The 21,395-nt window shown below is 48.5% G+C and overlaps 1 protein-coding gene across 1 annotated transcript in view; it reads right to left on the bottom strand.

Annotated features, from left to right (window-relative positions):
* Positions 1-21,395, bottom strand: part of LOC147692378 (cytochrome P450 2G1-like) — an 847,409-nt gene that overhangs the window by 458,717 nt on the left and 367,297 nt on the right. The window lies entirely within an intron of this gene.

Genomic DNA, 21,395 nt, shown 5'->3' with positions numbered 1-21,395 from the left:
ATTGACGCCTTGCGAGCCCTTCATCCGTAAGTTTGGGAGGGTTCCTGCTTCTCCACTGCCCACTCCTGGTTGTGCATAGACAGGTACTGTGGTGTTCTAATGTTTTACTGTATAACTTCATTACATGCATTGTATGTATTTTCATTATATGTATTTCATGTCTGCTCTTTTACATTATATAGGGTATGGAATGTGTGGACTTCCTTGCTTCCATACTACCTATTATAGTGTAATGGAAGGTTGGGCTTCAGAGAATCTGTTTCCAGATTCAGTTGGTGTTCATCCTCTTGGCCCGTCTGTCCTGCTCTCCACTTGTGGAATAAACGTACAAACTTAACTCTTCCTGTGTTGAAGATTCATCTTTACATATTTGGGGACGTTTTGGGACTTGGACTCATCATCTTCTCCTGAAGTCATCCCTGTTTCTTCAAGGTATTTGTGTTTAATTCATTTTTTCATATCCAACGGGCCCTGAAGGAATGATTTATTCACTCGGCGCTGCTTCCATTTCACTTTTGGGATCCTAATACATCGTGTATTTCACTCGTTTTATTCCTGTTTACTGTTCAGAGCTTTACTTTGCTGCGTATTTTTTTAAATACTTTGATACCATGCTCTCAAGCCTCCGCTCGAGCGTGTTTGTCCACGTCATATCTTTACTGGCTCAGCTGTTCACTGTTGGGGAGCGCCCAACGGTCAGAGGACGCCAACCGCAAACCGGTAATCGCAAAACTTCGCCGCAACTTTCACAGCGCTGGCAAGGATCAATCAGCCCGCTTACGGCACCAGGGACCCCGACAGGTAGGAGATCGACGGAGGGGAACCTACGGTAAACGACCGTGCCACCCCTGCTTTCGGCTGCTGGCTGCTGCTCCTCGCCCGCCTGTCTGCACTGCCCGCTCGCCCGTCCCGCCCGTCTACCGGGCCCGGACTCGGCCTCAGGCTCAGGGGTCAGGGTTCAGGTTGGCGAGAGAGCGGGTGCAGCTGGGTGTGGTGCGAGTGAGGACCTGGCTTCCCAGCCCCTGAGTCTGCCCCTAAATCTGCCCAGTTGGGGGGTGCGGCTGCAATCCAGCGCCATATTCCAGCGACACTCCGTGCAGTGGACAGGCAGGGGCCAGCAATTTAGGGGTGAGGCCCCAGGGGCAGTGCGCCACTGGGAGTTTGCACCCCAATTGCTGCCAAGAGGATAAGCAGATAAGCGACCCATCAACTGTCTAGCAGAGCACCAACAGTGGCCCATAATCGCAGGACACTTAACATCAACAACAAGCTCAGTCGTGATTCCTGCAATCATCTACCTACCTACCTAGTTAACCACCGAACCATCATAGGCAACCTATCCATCTATCTATCCTTGACCCGGAGTGTGACCCAAAGAGTGAGTGGGCCAGTGGGCCAGTGGCAAGCGACCGTAAGAAGTGTGAGCGCTGAACGCCCACGGATGCGAAGGGATAGCGCTGCGACAACAACACTTCCACATACTCCCCTGCATTCATTCCAACTGCTATTTTTTCAGTCGCCGCGGCTGCAGGCTGCAGGTAGTGTGAGCGCTGGATACAACAGGAAGCGCTGTGATAACAACACTCCTGCATGCAACCAACTGCTGTTTCATCAGTCGCTGTGGCTCCAGGCTGCAGGTATTGTGAGCGCTGGACCCAACAGGAAGCGCTGTGATAACAACACTCCTGCATGCGACCTGAATGCCGCCCCTGCCGCCATAGTCACCACCACTCTCAGCGGGGAGAGAGTAAGAAAAACAGGAAAAAAAAAAACATCCCTAGCCTACAAGAACAACAAAGCGACCCACCCGGGTCCACCCGTGGGGTAAAATGAGATCAGGGAGGCCGAGAGTAAACCCCCCCAGGAACATTAGGAAGAAGACTAAGGCCAAGACCAATTTGCCTGTGCAGATCCAGCCACCCGACCAACCCCCTAGTCTAATACCTCCCATCTATTCGATCTTTGGAGGAGCGAAACTCTCGGGGAAGTTCACTTTTATGAAAGATCCAATGTCAGTAATCTACTCAACGCCGGCGAGCCTAACCGGCCTACAGAAGCCGATGACTCCGAACATCTGCAGCATAACGACGGAGACAAAGGATTTATCAGGAGATCAATCAACCCAATCACTCACATCCACAACGTCAAACGGAATTGAGATGAATCACATCTACATGGAAGAAGCTCACAATCCAACGAAACACACCATGCAATGTCAAGCCCAAGTCCACAGGGACAGCAATACGCATAAACTTCCAGCACGAGCTGACGCAAAGGAACATCTATCAGCAACACGAGCCCTAAGCACAGTCCCAGACATTACGCCTGAAGGCCTAATAAGCAACGTACTACTAAACACTAGCGAACTAAACTTAATCACGCCTAGTAACCAGCGATCAGGCAGTAAAAGGGACAGTCCCATTAATAATAACCAACATGACTCATTTGGCAAAGCTCACCTAAATAATCATTCAACTCCTAGACCGGTTTTACGTTCAAATAAAAGCCTAGATTTGAAAACAGCTAAATCAAAAGATTCACACCTGGTACGGAAAACGGAAACTGTCACAACAATTACCAAAGACAAGTCCATAAGATACAGGGATCGCCCATCCATTAACACATCCCAAAGTACTACGGATCAACCTAATACAAGTGACAAATTATTGCTTGCAGCGCTGGAGGACCTAGTCATAACAATTCATGACTCACAACCAGATATTCTGCCCATTTCGCCAATCATAGGTCCATTGACCAATAGTTCGGCGAAGATCCTCAGCACAACAAAACCTGTACAAGGGAACGAACCCTTCACTCATTCAAGTAACTGTGGTAAGGATAAGGGCAATGCAGAGGAAGTGTCCATATTACAGATCTCAAGCTCCCTGACACCTAATATAGTAACTACTGAAAGAAATTCCAACATCAAACAAAAATTGTTTCAAGAACAGATACACAGAATACTATCCAGTGATCAGATCACACTGGAGCCGGCAACCGCTCTTAACAACAACAATGAACAAAGTACGCAATTAGACGTCGAGCCGGACACCAAAATCAACTTAGAATCAATAATTACGTTACACAAGGCACTGGGATGCATACTGGAAACATCGATAAAAACTTTAAACATGCAGTCAGACAAGCTTGACGTACAAATATACTTAATGGGATCAATGGCCGAGCATATAGCCGGCATAAATAAAAAACTTGACAAAATGGCTGGCTCCTTTAACATCTTAACGGAACAAATTGGCTCAAGTCTGCCAGTACACTCCTGCACCTGCCATCCAATACTGGAAAAACTCCAGGATTTGCCACTCATCTTGAAAGACATTCTGCAGGAATGTAAGCAGACCAATTTAACTGCCACTAGCATTCAACTGAACGACGATTTGATTTTCTTTGATGACAACGCAATTCAAACAAGCAATGCCCGCAAACCTATGATCCTAGAGGCAGCTAACATAACCGTTCCCCACCAACAGTCGGCAGAAGGTAACGACATACATACCAACCTGAGCATTACTTCAAAATCTGACATCGCCCTAACCATTCAACAGAGCAGCGCTAAACCTGTTACCACGCTCCAACCACCAGAAGCCGAGAACGGAATAAAATTAACCAAACGCCAGAAAAAAAGGGCTAGAAAAAACAGAAATCAACGTCCAAGTAGTGAACTTGAGCACAAGCAGACATCATCACTCTTCCCTATCTTCACACAAGCCAAAGTTAAAAACAAGAGTGTCACAACGACCGACTCAACCCAGATGACGACACCCAAAGACAGAAAAACCAAGGATCCGATGACACTCGCAATAACAAAGGCTCGAACAGTGAGAACAGATCCATCCAATAAGCAACAGCACAAAATCTTGCCAAATAAACCACTCCATCTAGTGGAGGTCACCCCTGCAAAAGCCCTGTGCAAAGGGCCCCCCGCGGGTTCAGAGCTCCGCGACCAAACGGAATCAAACGTTTCCACCGATCAAGATGACTCTATTGACGGCCATTCAAACAAGCCGCTAGCAATCAGTCAATCCACATTGGGAAAACCTGATATTTACCCTAAACAGATATTAAGCACACAGAACAGGAGCAAGCATCCCACAACAACTGGGAAAGAACTAATAAACGAAAACCATGGAAAAGAAGGACCCAACAGCCAGGTTGTGGAAATGATAATCATTAACGACACAGCACCCCCATCCTCAATCACCATCCCCAGTTTGGTCACTGACCCCAATAGACGCTTGGTAACTATCGCGACTAGGGAAAACCTTGACCTCATTAGAATAATCTTCCCAACTGACTATAAGAACCCCAACCCGGAAACCAGTAGGAAAGCAGGGGGTAGTCGCCGCCCGGAGAACTTGTTCGATGCAAAAGAGTGCCCGCTAGCAATGAGGCAAATAATAAGTAAAGTACGAAAAGAGAACTTACCAATCGTACTACACAAGCGTCCCCTGCATAGTGCTCAATCTCCCCCTGGAAACCGCAATTCTAGCAACATGAAAGTTTCAGGGTCTTGGAACCAAACGTACCTTCGCCAAATTGTCAAATTTGGTGACAATTCACCAATGGCAAAGGAGGGTGCCCCCAACGCAGGGAAACTTCTTTTTTGTTCCCGAATTTGAACAACAAGGTCCGCAAGATCACCTAAACCGTGGGAACATACTCAGTTTAACATCAGCCATCCTTAGTCTTGGCTACCTCACCTCAGCAGACCTCCTGTCGGTTGAGTTTATAACATCGGAGGATGACCCAAAAAAAGAATGCACAGTTACGACATGGAGGGAGGCTGGAATGGTAACCCACATCCTCTCTGAAATGACTAAATTTGGGAATCCTCTTGAAGGAAATAGTCAAGGCAGCGTACCCATCTCCTCTCCTGAAAAGGCAGACCAAGAGCGTAAACTTACCACCAAGGAGTCAACCAACGCACTCGGTCCTACAAGGAGCAAGGGGAGCTGGAGCAGCAGATCACGAGCATCCTCAGTCGCAATTGCTACTCCCAAATTGAAAGCCCAGCAAGTCAACTAACATTGCAAGTCACATCATAAACATTCTTTCTTGGAATATTGCGGGTGCTAAAGACATCATGAGCAAAAATGGCAAAGCTGCCAACTGGGATTCCTGGCCGCTTGGGCTATCATGTAAGCGCGACCCGCCTCCAGCGCTTTGGGCGAGCCCGCGGGGGCCTCTCTGTCTACATATCAACATCTTTAAATGTCAGAGTAACACAATCCCCAGACTCAACTGCGGACATGCAAATCTTAAAAATAGAGAGCATAACAACGGCCATAACCAGAACCCTAATCCTAATGAACATATATGCAAACCCAAAAAAATCTTCCCAAAAATTACTATTCCAACGTATTACCCTGGAAATCACCAACATGCATTTAGAACATCCAGACTGGGAGATAATCCTCACGGGCGACTTCAACGCAAACCTCCTACAAGCACCGGAGGACGAAGTCTACATCAATGCTGCAAATGAAGTCTGGAAGGTCCTGCCGCAGGCAGTTCCTCAAGTAGTGAAAAAGGACAAGGAGGGTAAACAACTCATGTGGGACCTCGAAAACCTCGGTCTCCGAGCACTAAATGGAAGAATCAATCAAGATAACCCCCCTTCAATGACCTACATCGGCCACAAATCCTGTTCGGTACTGGAATATACATTCGTTACCTTACCCCTGCTCAGTCAAATACAAAACTTCCACATCATCTGTTCTCTGGATAGCGATCACTCCAAACAACATCTTGAGATCGCAACGGAAATACCCGAACTCGAACTAGCTCCTACGCTACCAGGTAACCTTACGACGACTAACTTGAAGCGACTCAAGTGGACAACTGAATCCCTCCCACAAGTAGCTAATGACGCCAAAAAACTATTAGAAGACCTTCTGTCTGAGAATGTCCTGAGCCCGATCATCTGGAATAATTACTTGATGCAGCTCCCCAGGACCAACTTAAGCAACGTAACAAGATCCTCTGCTAAATTTAGGAACTAATTCAATAGATCAGCACTACCTTTAAAGAGACAACTGAAAAAACTCATACGTCAGGCACGCGGACACACCAAAAATGCTAGTGTTTGGACAGCTGTACGCAAGGTCAGGACCCAATACAAGAAATTAATATGGACCGAAAAACAAACCCTCCAAAATGAGTTCTGGTCTAAGTTATTGCAAAACATCAAGAAAGCCGACTCACGGGCCTTCTGGTTGCAAGTTAACTCTGTAAACCGGACAGCCCAACCAATAGGCATGGCCTGCATAACCGAATCCCAATGGTCCCAACACCTAACGGATACATTCTCAATTAACAACAAGAGTGCAGTTACCATCTTGCCTCTCGAAGCAACAGACAACACAGTGCGGGAAGTCACCTCTTCAGTCCACCAAGGGACCAGTGCAAAGGTAAATGGTCCAATAGCTTCATGGCCCAGGCATGATGGCGAACAAAGTATTTTAAAAATAATTGGGAAAAGCAGGCAAGACAGCGCCCCAGGCCCAAATGGCGTTCCGCAAGCCATCTACAAGACTGACCCGCAGTATTGGGCTAGCAAATTCAGCTCACTGTTCCGAACAGTAAACAACACAGGCAGTATTCCTGAGAGCTGGAGGGGAGCTATTATATCCCCAATCTATAAAGGTGGCGAGCGCAAGGATCCAAATAACTATCGCCTGATTGCTCTCCTCAACGCAGAATCAAAATATTATGCGTCACTGATACTTGCGGACCTGGCTGAATGGTCAGAAACGAACAGCAAAATACCATTGAACCAAACCGGCTTCCGGCGCGGCATGGGAACAACGACGAATGCCAAGGCCCTATGCCTTATTGCTGAGAAAAGTCTACAGAACTCCCACGATCTTCATACCTGTTTTGTAGACTTTATGTTTAAAGCATTTTATTAGAAAGGTACAGCACGCACAGAAAGCAGTGTACAAACATGCAATGGGTGCCGAAAGAGGCAGCTCAAGATCAGAAATGCTAATGTCCCAGCCCTGGGGCTGTTTCAATGTCCTGCTCTTCGCACCACGGCCCATACAAGGCAAGATAAGAAAAAGGAAAAACAAGAAAAAGGCATTGCCCTATGGGCTTGTACCTCTATTAATAGAACAACATGCCCCAACCAACTTCCCCCCCCCCACCCCGTCCAGTGCCGTGTAACTTGAAAGCAATCAATCATCCATCCTCTCACCCACCCCGCGTACGCCCGCGAGTCCCCGGCAGTCTCCACCCAAATGAAACCCTGCTTCACAGAGGGGGTGTAAGCCTCAGTAGTCTGAGGTACCTTGGGCATGTGATTTCGGTGAATTCTGAAGCCAACAGTGAGTGAAAGGGTTGCCACAGTTCTTCAAAACCAGTCACATCTCCTGCTAGCGTGAAAGACATTTTTTCCATCCCCAGAACATGCCACAACCTATGCAGCCAACCCGTGCGTGAGGGAATGTTAGTTGTGCGCCAATGAATCAGTATGTTTTGTACCGCAGAACCCAGCATAATGGCAATCTGCCTCCCTCTCTTAGATTTCAGTGGATACATTAAGTCATTTGGTAGACCAAGTAGGGTATACGCTGGAAAACGGGGCAGTTCAATCTCGAAGCATTTATCAATCTCGTCTAACACTGTCGACCAGTAGGCCTGCAGCACTGGGCAGTCCCAGAGGATGTGTGTCAGTGTGCCAACCTGCCCGCACTCTCGCCAGCACCTGTCGCTGAGAAGCCTGTTCATTTCGTGTAGTCTTTCTGGGGTGTGATACCAGTAGGTGGATATTTTTGTGAAGGTTTCTGTGAGGCCTACGTGGTAGGCCGAGTGACGTGCTCTGAATGAAATACGTTCCCATTCTTTAAGGCTAAGCGTTCTCCCCAGTTCTCTATTCCATCGCTCTCTACCGGGAATGTAGAAGTGGGACGACGGGAGCTGAAGCAGTTTGTATAGGTCAGTGATAAGTTTGGAGTCTGAGGTGCGGGTAATTAGCCATCGCTCATATGGGAGGAGCCCCCTGTCTGCAGATACCCTCACACTCGGCTGCAAGGCCCAGTGTCGTACCTGCCAGTATCTTATGCGGTCAGATTCTGTTAACTGATAGGAATCTTTGAGGCTGTGAAAGGGGATAATTCCATCCGCCGCGTACATGTGGAAGAGTGCCCTACAGCCCCTGTCCCTCCAATGCGAGAAGGCCCCTTGTTCCATCCCCGGTGTAAAGTCGGGATTGTCTACAATCGGCGTGAAAGGCGAGGGAAACGTGGTGAGGTCAAACGTGCGGTTTGTGGCGTCCCATACTTTCAACGGGACCCGTGTTATGTAAGAAGCATATAAATTCGGGGGGCGGTGTGGGCGGCGGAGAAAGGGTATTTCTTGTAAAGGGCGTCCGGCCACCGCCTGATCCTGGAAGAGCCAGTGTTTATCGGACTCCCACCTGCTCCATTCTACCAGATATCTTAATTGGGCCGCTTGGAAATATTTGCGGAGGTCGGGAACTCCCAGTCCTCCAGTTTCCGGTGTCAATGTCGTGAGAATGCGGCGCATTCGGGGTTTACGGCCTTGCCACACAAATCGGGACACGTCAGTTTGCATTTGCGGAATCCAGCCCTTAGGTGGTTGCAGGGGCAGTGCTCGGAATAGATACAGAATTTGGGGTAAGACGGTCATTTTAATCGCCGCCACTCTACCAAGCCAGGAAAGCGTGCCTTTGTTCCATCTCCCTAGTTCATCTCTCACTTTCTTGCCAACTGCCTCATAGTTAAGGGAAACCATGTTCTGCAACGTGGGAGCTAACGTAATCCCTAGATATTGCACCTGATCCTTCGACCACCGCAATGGAAAGAGCCTTTGTAGGTCGTTCCTCGTGGACAGAGTCAGGGAGAGGTCCAGGGCTGTGGACTTCTCCACATTCATCCGAAAGCCGGCTACTTTCTCAAAAGCTTTGAGTTCCGCCATACAGGCGGGTAGGGCCTGCCTCGGGCTTTCCAGCGCGAAAATAACGTCGTCTGCGTAAAGGCTTATTACATGGGTGAAACCCCCCATTCGTACACCGGTCACGGCCACGTTCTGCCGCACTCGCTGGGCAAAGGGCTCCATGTAGAGCGCGAAAAGAAGGGGGGAGAGGGGACAACCCTGTCTCGTGCCGCGTTCGATATCAAACCACCGCGATCCACAGCCATTCACGCGCACTGCAGCAGAGGGGGATTTGTAGCAATTAAAGACCATGGTTCGAAATTTTTCTCCCATCCCCAGCTTCGCCATGACTTGTTCGAGGTAGGGCCAGTGCACCCGGTCGAATGCCTTTTCCGCATCGACCGAGAGGAGCATACGTTCCCCTGGAACACGTGAGGCCTTTTCCAAGACGTGAACAACACGTTTAGTGTTGTCCACAGTCTGCCGTCCAGGCACGAAACCGGCCTGATCCGGTTCAATGAGGCCAGGGAGGTGCTGCGCCAGTCTCGCCGCAAGAATTCCGGTGTATAGTTTCAGGTCTAAATTTAGCAAAGAGATTGGTCTGTACGAGCCGCACTGCTTCCTGTCCTTCCCTGGCTTGGGAATGACAGACACTGTCGCTCGTAGCAGATCTGGAGTGATAGTCCCAGGGCCAGAGAAGGAGTTGAATAGTGTAGTTAAGATAGGGCTGAGCGTCCCGCAGAACGTTCTATAAAAGAGGGCTGTATAGCCATCTGGGCCAGGGGCCTTCCCTAGTTTGAGCCTAGAGATCGCCGCAATCACCTCCTCGACCCTAATCTCTCTCTCCAGATAAGCTGCCTGCTCTGGGGTCAGGGACGGTAGGGTCACCGAATCCAGGTAATCCTCCGCATCTTCCGTATTGGTGGCGTCCGCTCTATACAGCTCAGCATAGAAGCGGCGAAAGGTCTCGGCAATTTCGGCGTCCCCCGTGATCCCCTGTCCCGCCATCCCTGCCAGCTCCTTCACTTGGCGGCTCTGATGGGCCACTCTCAATTTGGCTGCCAGCAGGCGGCCGCATCGGTCTCCCCCAGTATAATATGCGTGTTTGAGGCGCAATGCTGCATATTCCGCCCTATCAAGATCCAATGAGGACAAGAGTTTCCTCGTTGCCTTCAGCTGTTTCCAGACTCTGGGAGCCCCAGTGCGGCGGTGCACGGTTTCTAATTCCTTGACTTTCTGGGTGAGTTCGTCCCGTTTCCGTTTCCTCTCACGGTTATCTGCCGCTGAGATCGCAATAAATTCTCCCCGTAGTACTGCCTTGAGAGCCCCCCACTGAGTCGACAGGGACGTATCAGCGTTGGAGTTGTGCAGCTGATAGTCCTTGATCGAATCCGTAATGCTTTGCACCACATCTCTCCTATGTAGGAGGGTGTCCCGAAGCCTCCAAACCCCCCTCCGGGCTGAGCACGGGTGGAGATGTAGGGTCCCCGAGACTGGTGCATGATCCGACAGTGATATGACACCCATTTCTGAGGCCGTGGCCAGGTCACGAACAGGGCCAGAGACCAGTAGATAATCAAGTCTGGCATAAGTTTTGTGTGCATGCGAGTAGTAGGAGAAATCAGTGTCAGTAGGGTGGAGTTCGCGCCAGAGGTCATGCAGATCGGATTCAACTAACTGGGCCTTGAGCGCCTGCGAGAGTTCCCCAGCTTGTGGGGATCGCTGCGCCGATCTATCTTTTGCGGAGTCAAAAACCAAATTAATGTCCCCCCCTAGCATAATGTGCGCGTCCGGTGAAGCCGTGACCTCCTCTAGAGCCCCGCGTAGAAATCTATCTTGCTGGTCATTCGGGGCATAAACGGAGCCTACCGTGAACGTGAGAGTACCCACTTTAAGTCTGTAGGCAAGAAGTCGACCCTTTTGTTCTACAAATTTGTGCAGCACCTCACCTTTAAACGATTTAGACAGAAGAATAGCCACTCCCGCAGTCTTAGTCGCATTGGAGGAAAAGAACTGTGTAGGGAAATGGAGGGACCTCATTCTGTGGCAATCATTGGCTAACAAGTGGGTCTCCTGGAGCAGACAGATGTCCGCCCGAGAGTTTTCTAACAAAGATAGGATGGCCCTTCTTTTCGTGGGGTTGTTTAAGCCCTTGACATTCAGGGTCAGTATCTTTAGTTCTGCCATGGAAGGAGTGGATGAATCTGCTTATGTGTGCGAACCAGAGTGTGCGAGAACAGGACGACCTCTAAGCACATACGAATATCTACACTGGCATACACAGACACCGTAAAAGCACTGGACAAGGTAACTTCTAACTCTCCCTCCCCAACCGCCCCCATCCCCAACTTTAAACAAACCTCCCCTCCCTGTACTCCCAACCCCCACCTGAACTCCCCCAGATCCCTTCTCACCACCCTCAGCATCCCCCGGGTCATGCTGTCCTCCCGCACCAGTGCACCCAAAACCACTTGAAATAGTCCCGGACAAGCCCAAACGGACCAGTCCGTGGAATGTTACCTTAGTGGACGTCCAGCCACACGTAGTCAAACCTTCACTCCCCCCCCTTCAATCAAAGCCCGCTATAGAAATACTGCTACTGTGAGTTCCCCCCGGAACGTAGTTAAGCGGTCAGTGCCACCTCCGGTGGACCTTCTAGCACCGTAGACGCAGTCCGGACCGCAGCTTCTTGTTCCGCCCTGATCGCAGGAGACCCTGGCCTCCGTGCTGGTGCCGCTGTCCTCCTTCTCCTGTTCGTGGCACGATGCCAGCCATCGTCAGCTGAGCGCCTCCGTCCAGGCGTCTGGGAGTCCTCCTCCTCTGTGGTGATGCTCAAGATTTCGCAGGCGTCCTGGAGGTTTCGTACATGGTGCGTCTCTCCCTGCCACTTAAAGATAATACGAAAGGGGTGCCCCCATGAGTAGGAAGTCTCATGCTGTTTAAGAAAGTCCGTCACGATCTTGAATGACTTGCGCTTCTGCAGCGTGATCGTGGACAGGTCTTGGTATAAGGCGACAGGGTGGTCCCGGAAAGTGAGAGAGCGTGCCTTTCGAGCCTCCGCCATGATCTTCTCTTTCAGCGGGAAATCTGGGAGAAACGCTAGAATATCTGGAGGGGGGCCATTAGCTCGTCTGGTGGGACCCACCCTGTGCGCTCTGTCAATCCTAATGGGGAAGTCGTCCCCCTCTCCCAAGACCATGCGAAAGAGTTCTTGCAGGTATCGAACAATGTCTGGGTTCTCTTCCGAGGGTGGCACACCCCGGACACGAATGTTATTTCTTCGTGACCTGTTTTCCAGGTCTTCGTTGTGCAATTGCAGGTCAAGGTGTTGTTCTCGAAGGGTCAGAACTTCCTGCTGGAGAAGAGTGATCTCTTCGGCTTGCCTGTGCGTGGAGGTCTCCACAGTTTCCACTCTCTCGCCTAGGCCCTCCACCTCCCTTCGGACCTCACGCACCTCACCCGCTACCTCTTGTTTGAGGGCTTGGAAGTCTTCCCTAAGCGTTCCAAAGAGAGATTCCAAAAAGGATCTAGTCACCGGGGGTTCTGCCGCTGCACCAGACTGCGAGCTCCCAGCTGCTCCGGGCGAGGAAGAAGCTCTGTCCCCCTTGGTCTGCTGTCTGTTGAGCATCTCCGGGAGTGTGCGGTCGGTGCGATCATTGCGTTTCCCTCCTCTTTGGCCCGCCATGATCAGGCCTCCACTCCCGTCTGTGCCGTCCTGCGCGTGGGATCCGGGCTTCAGGGAGCCTGGTCCCAGCCCGGCGCCGGCGGCGATGCGCGTCTGTTCAAAAGGACCCGACCGGTCCCGGCCGGAAGCTTCTCCTCAGGCTGAAGAAGGGTGGCGTCGTGGTCTTCCCCACAGAGGTAGCCGTTCTCGACCCCAGTCGTTACGACCCTTGATACTGTGGGTTCCGGTCGCCCACTCCAGTTCACCTCTGGCTATTCTCGGTGTCCGTGCGGCCCGTGGGTCCTCCAGGGGCAACCCAGCCTGAGCCCCCCGTGCTCGTTGGGTGCTCCGTAGTTCGTCTGAGAGTTAGCCGAGGTAACGGGCACGCCGCTCGTCTGGGGGGGCAGCCGTGTCCAGTCGGTGGCAGACCACCTCAGCCAGGGAGCAACCCCGTCGGGCCCTGCCTTAGGACCTCTCTGAGGCCCCCTCCACCGCCCAGCCAGTACAACGGCGTGCGGCGTATGCCAGGGTCCAGCCGGCGATGCGACCGCTTCAGGCGCTCTACTCGATCCACCACTCCTCTGGGCCGTCCCACCGTTAACCGCGTGCTTCCCGGCCTGCAGGCCAAGTATCGGTCCAGGTCACTTGTATATTGAGAGGGTCCACCAGGTGGGCAGCAATGCTCTTTTCATATCCTGTCAGTTTTATATTGTTCACACCAATTTGTTTCAGTAGCTTTTCGGCCTGTTTCTGGGCTTCAACTTTCTGTTTTCTGGTAGGATCAATAGCATCCACCATCCATTTGATGGTAAAGTAGGTCACTGCTCCAAAATTTGCCAAACGGACCAAGAGCCTCGGGGGTGCTGTATCGCCCGGGCGGAGGGCTGCTGGTGGTCCTGGGGCGCTGTGTGCCTGGGGGGTGATCACGGATCATCCACTGCCGCCCGCTTCCACTAGGGGGCCGCGCCGCCAAGCGCCGTGCACGGCCAGGCCTCCAAGCCGGGCGCTCGCGCAGTGTCTGCCCCGGTCCCCTCAGCACCTCGGGGCACGGAGATCTGCAGGTCCCGATTGGGAAAGTGGCTGGGCAGGCGTTCCGCTTACCGGACCTACGGTGGTGTCCGCCGGGCAGCGTGGGCGGCCCGCCCCGGACAGCTGGCTTACGGACTCTTCCCGGACACCTCACCACTCCGCTCCCCTACGCCCGGCTGTGCAGCTTGTCGGAGCCTGGGAACCTCCTCCACTTCGGCGGCGAGTCCGCACCGCGCCTCTGGGTTGACCGGCGCCTCGCTGTTCCGAGCACTGACGGACCCTCGGTCCTCGCCGATCCCGGGCACGGCTCCCGGAACACGGTGAATTGCGCACCAAATCGAGCGCTGGAAGCGGCAATCCGGTCGTCGCTCGTTCCCCTCTCAGCGGAGCAGGTCTGCGGAGCTCCGGGGGGAATACGCTGCTGAGTTAAGGGCTCGGGCTTCCGATGGGGCCGGGAGCTCTAGCCGACCACGTCCTTCTACCCCGCCATCTTGGCCACGCCCCGTTTTGTAGACTTTAAAGCGACATTTGACCGTGTCAACAGACAAATGCTTTGGGCGAAATTAAAGCACCAGGGCCTACCGGACAAAATTCTCTCGCCCATTATTAACCTTTACACTGCAACCTGGATGCAGGTAAAAGTCGACAATGGACGACGTCTGACCAGGAAGATCTACACTGTTGACGGACTAAAGCAAGGATGCGTCTTGGACCCACACCTATTTAACTTATTTATGAACGATCTGGCAGAAAGTCTAGACAAGGTTAACGCACATCCTCCCAAGTTAGGCACCCTTCGCCTAACGCACTTATCGTATTCAGACGATGTGGTACTCCTGAGCCAGACAAGAATCGGCCTCCAACGTCTGTTAGACGACTTGTCCGCCTATACAAAAAGGAACCTGTTAACCATAAACATTAAGAAAACAAAGACAATGCTCATATCACGCCGATGCAAAAATCCACCAATTTTTCAAATAAACAACGACCAGCTGGAATCCGTCAATGACTATAAATATCTGGGAGTACACCTAGACAAGCATTTAAATTTCCTGGTGCACTTCAAAGCCATGGAAAGAAAGGGGGCAGCATTATTGCATGCCTTCACCAACTTGGCAGCTGAGCTAAAGGGCCCCCTTGTCTCCCCCTGCTAATTGTAATGAAAGCCAAATTACTGCCTACAATAGCGTACGGGAGCATATTGCACCATGGGAAAAGCGCCACCCTCCTGGAGAAAATACAAACTAAAGTCTATAAGCGGGTCTTCTTCTTACCGAATAATTCTTCCCCAGCACAAGTCAGACTTGAATTTGGTCTACAATCTCAAGTCTTACTGAAAAAATATGAGGCCATTACATTTTGGTACTACGTCTGGAGGAACAAGGAGAATAAAATGAATGATGCACTTTGGGGAGCGATCCAGACAAGCCCGAACTCTGAGTACTCAAAATATTTAAAGCTCTCACTAGAGGAAACTGAGCTCGGAGCATTGTGGGAAACAAAACTCCCAGCCCCTTTATTTAACCAGGTAGTCAAAAGGACTGCCAAGAAGCACTTGTTCCTCAACGACAAAATAATTTTCAGTACCCGGTCCCACGCCTGGATGACTATTAAATCGTACACAAAGCCAGCGCCAGCCCCTTATCTAGACACGGCATTCTCGTTGAACCTTAAACGTGAATTCCTCCATTTAAGGCTGGGCATTTTACCCACACAACTAGACCAACCTAGATGGAGACCACAAGTAACAACTGAATGCGATCTCTTCGGTGCAGGTAACCAAGACTTTACACACATAGTCTGCATCTGCCCAGCTATGTACTACGGACGGCGGCACTGGCTCAAGGACAAACTCAACGAGCTAGGAGTCCGTACCTGCCGGTCCGCGATAGTCCAGGCCTTATGCTCAGCGGACGGCCAACTGATCTGTAGACTAGTAAAATTCCTGGACAGCTTCGCGAAGAAAGCAAGGCACGCTGCCGCTTGCCGGACCCCCATCGAGACTTAAGATCACTGTTGATAGATAAATCTGTATCACAGCAAATCCTGCTATGACTGGTCGGACTCCTTGTATCTCAAACCTTTTATAAAGTAAACTTTTCTTTTAACTCTTTTCCTTTTCCTTTTCCCATTAATTTCCTTGCTAATATTTTAAGAATTCTGTTTTAAATGCTGTCGCATGCCACAAATTGTAATGGTTTTAATTAACCGAACAATAAAGAAATTTACTTACTGTTGCCGTTGGATACAGCATCTTCTGTTGTCCTGGAAACCGCTGTCAGTGCCTGTTTTTCAATCCGATTCTGTTTAACCCTGCGCTGAACTCTACGAGTCTCCCTTGCTACTGAAAGCCTGCGTTTTCTCTTCCTCTGTGTAATTCCTGGCGAGGATGCTTTTGTAAACCGGCAGTTTTGAAACTTATTGTGCACGCAGTATGCCGTGGGATACCGCTCCAGCTTGCACGTATTGTTTCGTTAATCTTTAATGCGCTTTATGCCGTGGGATACCGCTCTTGTTGGCACACACTGTTAAATCACATTTTGAAGCGCACTACACCATGGGATACCGCTCCGGTTTATGCAGCACACATCGTTAAGTCACGTTTTGAAGTGCATTACACCGTGGGATATCGCTCCGGTCTATGTGCTCTGATAAAGCAGCTTTCATTCATTAACTATTTTTTTCTTGTGATTACGCAACTATCCGTGGGATACCGCTCTGGATTTTCCATCTATTCCTATTTTCTTTTCTTGGTTGGCACTCAATTACAGTACAAGGTACTTTATGAACATTCAACTACTTTCACAGGTTTTCATGCTGTTATGTACTTCATTGTGGGACAGTGCTTTGATCCTTCAATTAACATTTCAACTATCTTTTTTTTCTTTCTCAAGGCACTTCGGCGTGGAATTTTGCTCTGACATTCTACAATTCTACAATTTTACAAACATTTGTACTATTTTTAGAATTTTTTCCCTTATTTTTTATCTTTAACTTTTATCCACATTAATTCCATTCCATTCCATTTTGTCTTCCATTGCATTCTTACTGTTGTATAAATATGTAAACTGTTACTCCTCCTAATTTTTTCTTGCAGGATCCTGGTGAACCTCCTTTAAAGTGGCGTTTGTGGTTTAGATCCTTTAATGCTAATCTTGGGGCTATTGATGCAATGCCATTTAAACCTGATAGGAAACGTAGCCTTCTCTACTATTATTTAGGTGTGGAGGGAAAAAATGTTTTTGATCATCTACCAACTTATAATGATCATGATAGTGGTGATATGGATGAGTATCAATTAGCTCTCAAACAATTAAGCACCTATTTTGAAGGCAGAGTTAATCTGTTTGTGCGTAGGCACACATTTTTTACATGGGTTCAAGCTGCGAATGAATCCATCAACACGTATGTCACAGCTTTAAAAGTTTTGGCCACTTATTGTGATTTTGAGGACTTTACCCCTCAGTTAATTCGGGATCAAATTGTTTGTAGATGTTATTCTAAAAGAATCCAGCAGAAATTACTCTCATGCAAAAACCCCTCTTTGGATAAGACTATTGATATCACCAAAAGTATTGAACGCTCAGAATTAGATGCCAAACAATTAGATTTCAGTAATTGCTCCACAGTGGCGTCAGCCTCATCCATTTATTTACCTTAACAACATGTTAGTGACTCTAAATCTAAAACAGGGAAAATTATGTTTGACAAGAAAAAGTCTTCCACGCGTATGCATGCTGGTTTATACTGTTTCAGATGTGGCTCTCCTGCTCATCTTTCCAATTTTAAAAACTGTCCTGCCATTTCGCAAGAGTGTCATAAATGTAAAAAATCTGGTAATTTTAGCAAAATGTGTAAGGGTAGCAAACCTTTTCCTGTTAGAGGTGTTCTTGTCTCACATCCTAATGAACCTACTGATGAACTGGATAAAGGTTTAGAAGAGTTATCTTTATCTGTTGTGTCTGTAGAGTATTTAAACATCAATAATGTACACTCTGACAGAAAGTTTGGTGATCCTTTTGTACAAGTATCCATTCAATCTCACGAAGTCCCTTTGCTTATTGATTCAGGAGCTAGGATCACCATTATTTCCATAGAAAAATTTAAACAATCTTGGTCTAAGATTGATTTATCACCTCCTGATGTAGTTTGCACTGCATTTGAGGGCAGCAGAATTGATCTTGCAGGTTATTTTGGGGCTGATATCACTTTTCAAAACAAAACCATTCATCGCAAAGTGTATGTCGCTCTCAAGGGCATTAATGTTTTGGGATGGTGGCACCAGGCTGAATTTGGCATGATCAAAAGACCTGGCCTGAAGAATCCAGTTTCTTTAATTACCTCAGTCTCGGATTCTTCTAACTGCAAAGTAAATTTTCCTCAAGTTTTTGCCCATGACATTGGCAAAATATTAGATTTTGTACATACAATTAAAGTTAAAGAGAGTGAATGTCCAGTTAAACACAAACTTAGAAATGTGCCTCACAGCATAAGGAATGATCTCACTATTATGATTAACAAAATGATTGAGGATGGCTTAATTGAGCGTGTTGACGCCACGCTCTGGTTATCTCCCATAGTTCTAGCGAAAAAAAGGTCTGGCAAACTTCGCCTTTGCATTGATTTGAGATCAGTCAACAAAGCAATTTGGGTTGAGAATTTTCCATTACCTCGCATAGATGATCTTATTACTGCAGTTGGTCAGTCCAAGTGGTTTTCGCAGTTGGATTTACGCTCAGAGTATCATCAGGTGCTTCTTGATAGAAAATCTCGTCATCTCACAGCGTTCATAACACCTGATGGTACATTTCAATTTTGACGAATGCAATTTGGACTGGCCTCAGCTGCCTCTGTGTTTCAAAGGGTCATGACATCTATGTTCAAAAACATTCCTAATGTGGTAATATTTCAAGATGATATACTTGTACACACTGACACAGAATTTGCACACAATCAAGTATTGGACCTTGTTTTTCAAACGCTTCAGAACAATGGGGTTACTCTGAGAGAGGATACATGTATCTTTTGTGTAAATGAAATTGGATATCTTGGTCACATGTTAATCAAAGATGGTGTTAAACTTAAACCTAGTATAGTTGATGGCATTGTGAATGCTCCACATCTTGTAGATAGAGACCAATTGCAGTCTTTTCTTGGCCTGTGTGAATTTTATACCAAATTCATTAGGAAGTTTTTAGGTCTCACTGAATGTTATAGAAATTTATTGAAAAAAGGATCTGAATTTATTTGGACAGCTTTATGCCAAGAACATTTTGTTCTGATTAAAGAGTGTATCGTTTCTGCTCCAGCTCTTCAAGCTTACGTGGAGGGTTGTGATACCTTCATTACAGTTGATTCCAGTGCCTATGGTATGGGTGCAGTTTTGTCTCAAATGGATGGCGGAAGGGAATTCACGATTGGTTTTGCTTCCAGGAGAATGAAAGAGGTTGAATTGAGGTGTTCTGTTACAGAAAAAGAAATGTTGGCGTGTGTTTGGGGTGTTGAAAAGTTTAAATCTTATGTATGGGGAAGAAAATTCTGGGTAAGGACAGATCACAAACCGCTTGTTGATATCCTTTCTGGTTCTAAAATAAAAAAATCCACTGCTTGCCTTGCCAGGTTGTCTACTAAATTGTTAGAATTCAACTTCACTGTTCTACATATTGCTGGTGGCAAAAATGTAAAGGCAGACTTCCTCTCCAGACTTCCCATGGAAAATTCTTGCAATGATATGAAAAATGTATCATTGCCAATTGTCGATGATACTATTGATTGTCCAGACATGTCTTCTTTGCAAGATGCCTTATGCAACATTCCTATTTTAAGACAAGTTAGGGATTATGTTGTTAAAGGTTGGCCCAAAAAAAAGAGTTCTCTCTACGGAATTACAACCCTTTTCAAATATTTCTGATGAATTGTCTATTGAAAATGACCTACTAGTTAGGGACCCTCACACACCCAGCAAGCTAGGTGTCATGCTTCATCATATGGGTTTTGCTCCACGTCAGACTGGCGCTGCAATGTCTGACGGGCACCCACGAAGGGGCTCTTTATCGGAGATCTTTTGTTCCTGCCATTTTTTGCATGTGGGTATGAGGGTTTTATTAAAATGTGATGGTGTAGTCGTGAGCAGTGTGTGGAGGTTAAAAAAGGTTAGGTAATCCACTGAGTACTTTAATATTGTGGTTAACTACCTTATTAAAAATTTAGTGTGGGAGATATACGCACTGGTACTTTGGTCCAGTAGTGTATCCGCTACCTAGAAGGTGAAAAAACTGTGCTACACACAGAGGATAAAGCTATACAAGTGAAGTCAACAAAAGATCTCTGATAAAGAGCCCCTTCGCGGGTGCCCGTCAGACATTGCAGCGCCAATCTGACAAGGAGCAAAACCCATATGATGAAGCATGACACCTAGCTTGCTGGGTGTGTGAGGGTGTTTGTTCCAAAAAGGGGATCCCCCTTTCCCCTTTCTCCTCTCCCTCTAATTTATTCACTCTAGGTTCTCCCATTCCTTACCCTTTCTATCTTGTTGGGGAACTTTGTACCTCTCATTGTGAAACACTCTCACATGACCCTTTGGTGCCGGAGGATTTAAAGTACCAGACCTGGAGTTATACTTCAGTTGCGCTCAGGCTCACTTTGCATCATACTGGATAAATCCCCCCTTACATGCCCCACCTTGCAATAGAGGATGGCTACATGGCCCCAACCCCGTGCTCTGCCTACCTGAGCACCCCTGCAGTCATGTGGCACTTCACCTCCACCACTGTACAATGCACCACCTGCGCCTGGCACGACCTAGCTAGATTGCTGCACTGTCCCCTGCTATACTCCCCCCTACTGCCCCTCCTCTGTGGACATTATCTCCTGGTCACACAGGAAGGAGGCTGGCGTTGGCTCCTTTGGAAACTGTCCATCCAGACCTGGGGGTAACTCTATATAGGGGCACTTTTTGCACCAGTGTGGAATTCTTCAGCTACACATCTCCTACCCCACTAGAAAGTTTTTATTATATAAGACTGCAACAGGATGCGAGGGCCCTCATTCCCTGCTTTCCACGGGAGCCCCCATCACGTCTCCCCTACATGCCCTACTGCAGCAAACTACTCCTACACATGTTGTGTCACTACTGTATCCCACCATTCAAAGAGACCGTACATACGACCCACCCTCAGCCAAAGATAGGTGGGAGGAGGAACTGGGCTCCCCCCTCACTGAGGACCAATGGTCTTTCTGCTATTGACAAACTGGAAGCATCTCCGCCAGCAGCAGTTTGTGCATCATTTATTACAAATACATTCACAGGCTTTATTATACGCCTACACACTTGCATCATCTACACCTTTGTGGCAATGACCGGTGTGAAAGCTCTGGGAGTGAAGAGGCAGACTTTAGGCACATCGCCTGGGACTGCTGGCCCATTGGCAGTTACTAGACAGAGGTACTGGCAGCGCTTGACTAAATGACTGGGCTACATATTCCATACAACCCCTTAACCACGCTTCTGGGCTACACTGAGACACTTGCCGCCAAGGTACGGAGGTACGTTTTCCTGGTGCTTTTTCTCGCCAAAAGGCGGATTGCTTGCAGGTGGGGAAGAGGGAGGGCACCCAAATTCAAATACTGGCTGCAGGATCTTATCTATTGTCAAGAGCAATTACACATTTATGCATAACTCTTACCACCTTCCTCCTGCCCATGTGATATATGGGCCCCCTCCAAACTTATTTATTGGAACACACCACCGCCATGGACTCAGAGGCTGACCCTCCCATTAACGATG

The sequence above is a fragment of the Lissotriton vulgaris genome, chromosome 9, assembly GCF_964263255.1.
Source record: "Lissotriton vulgaris chromosome 9, aLisVul1.2, whole genome shotgun sequence".
NCBI lineage: Eukaryota > Metazoa > Chordata > Amphibia > Caudata > Salamandridae > Lissotriton > Lissotriton vulgaris.
The sequence above is the reverse complement of the archived record's forward strand: the minus strand, read 5'-3'. Positions and strand labels throughout refer to the sequence as shown.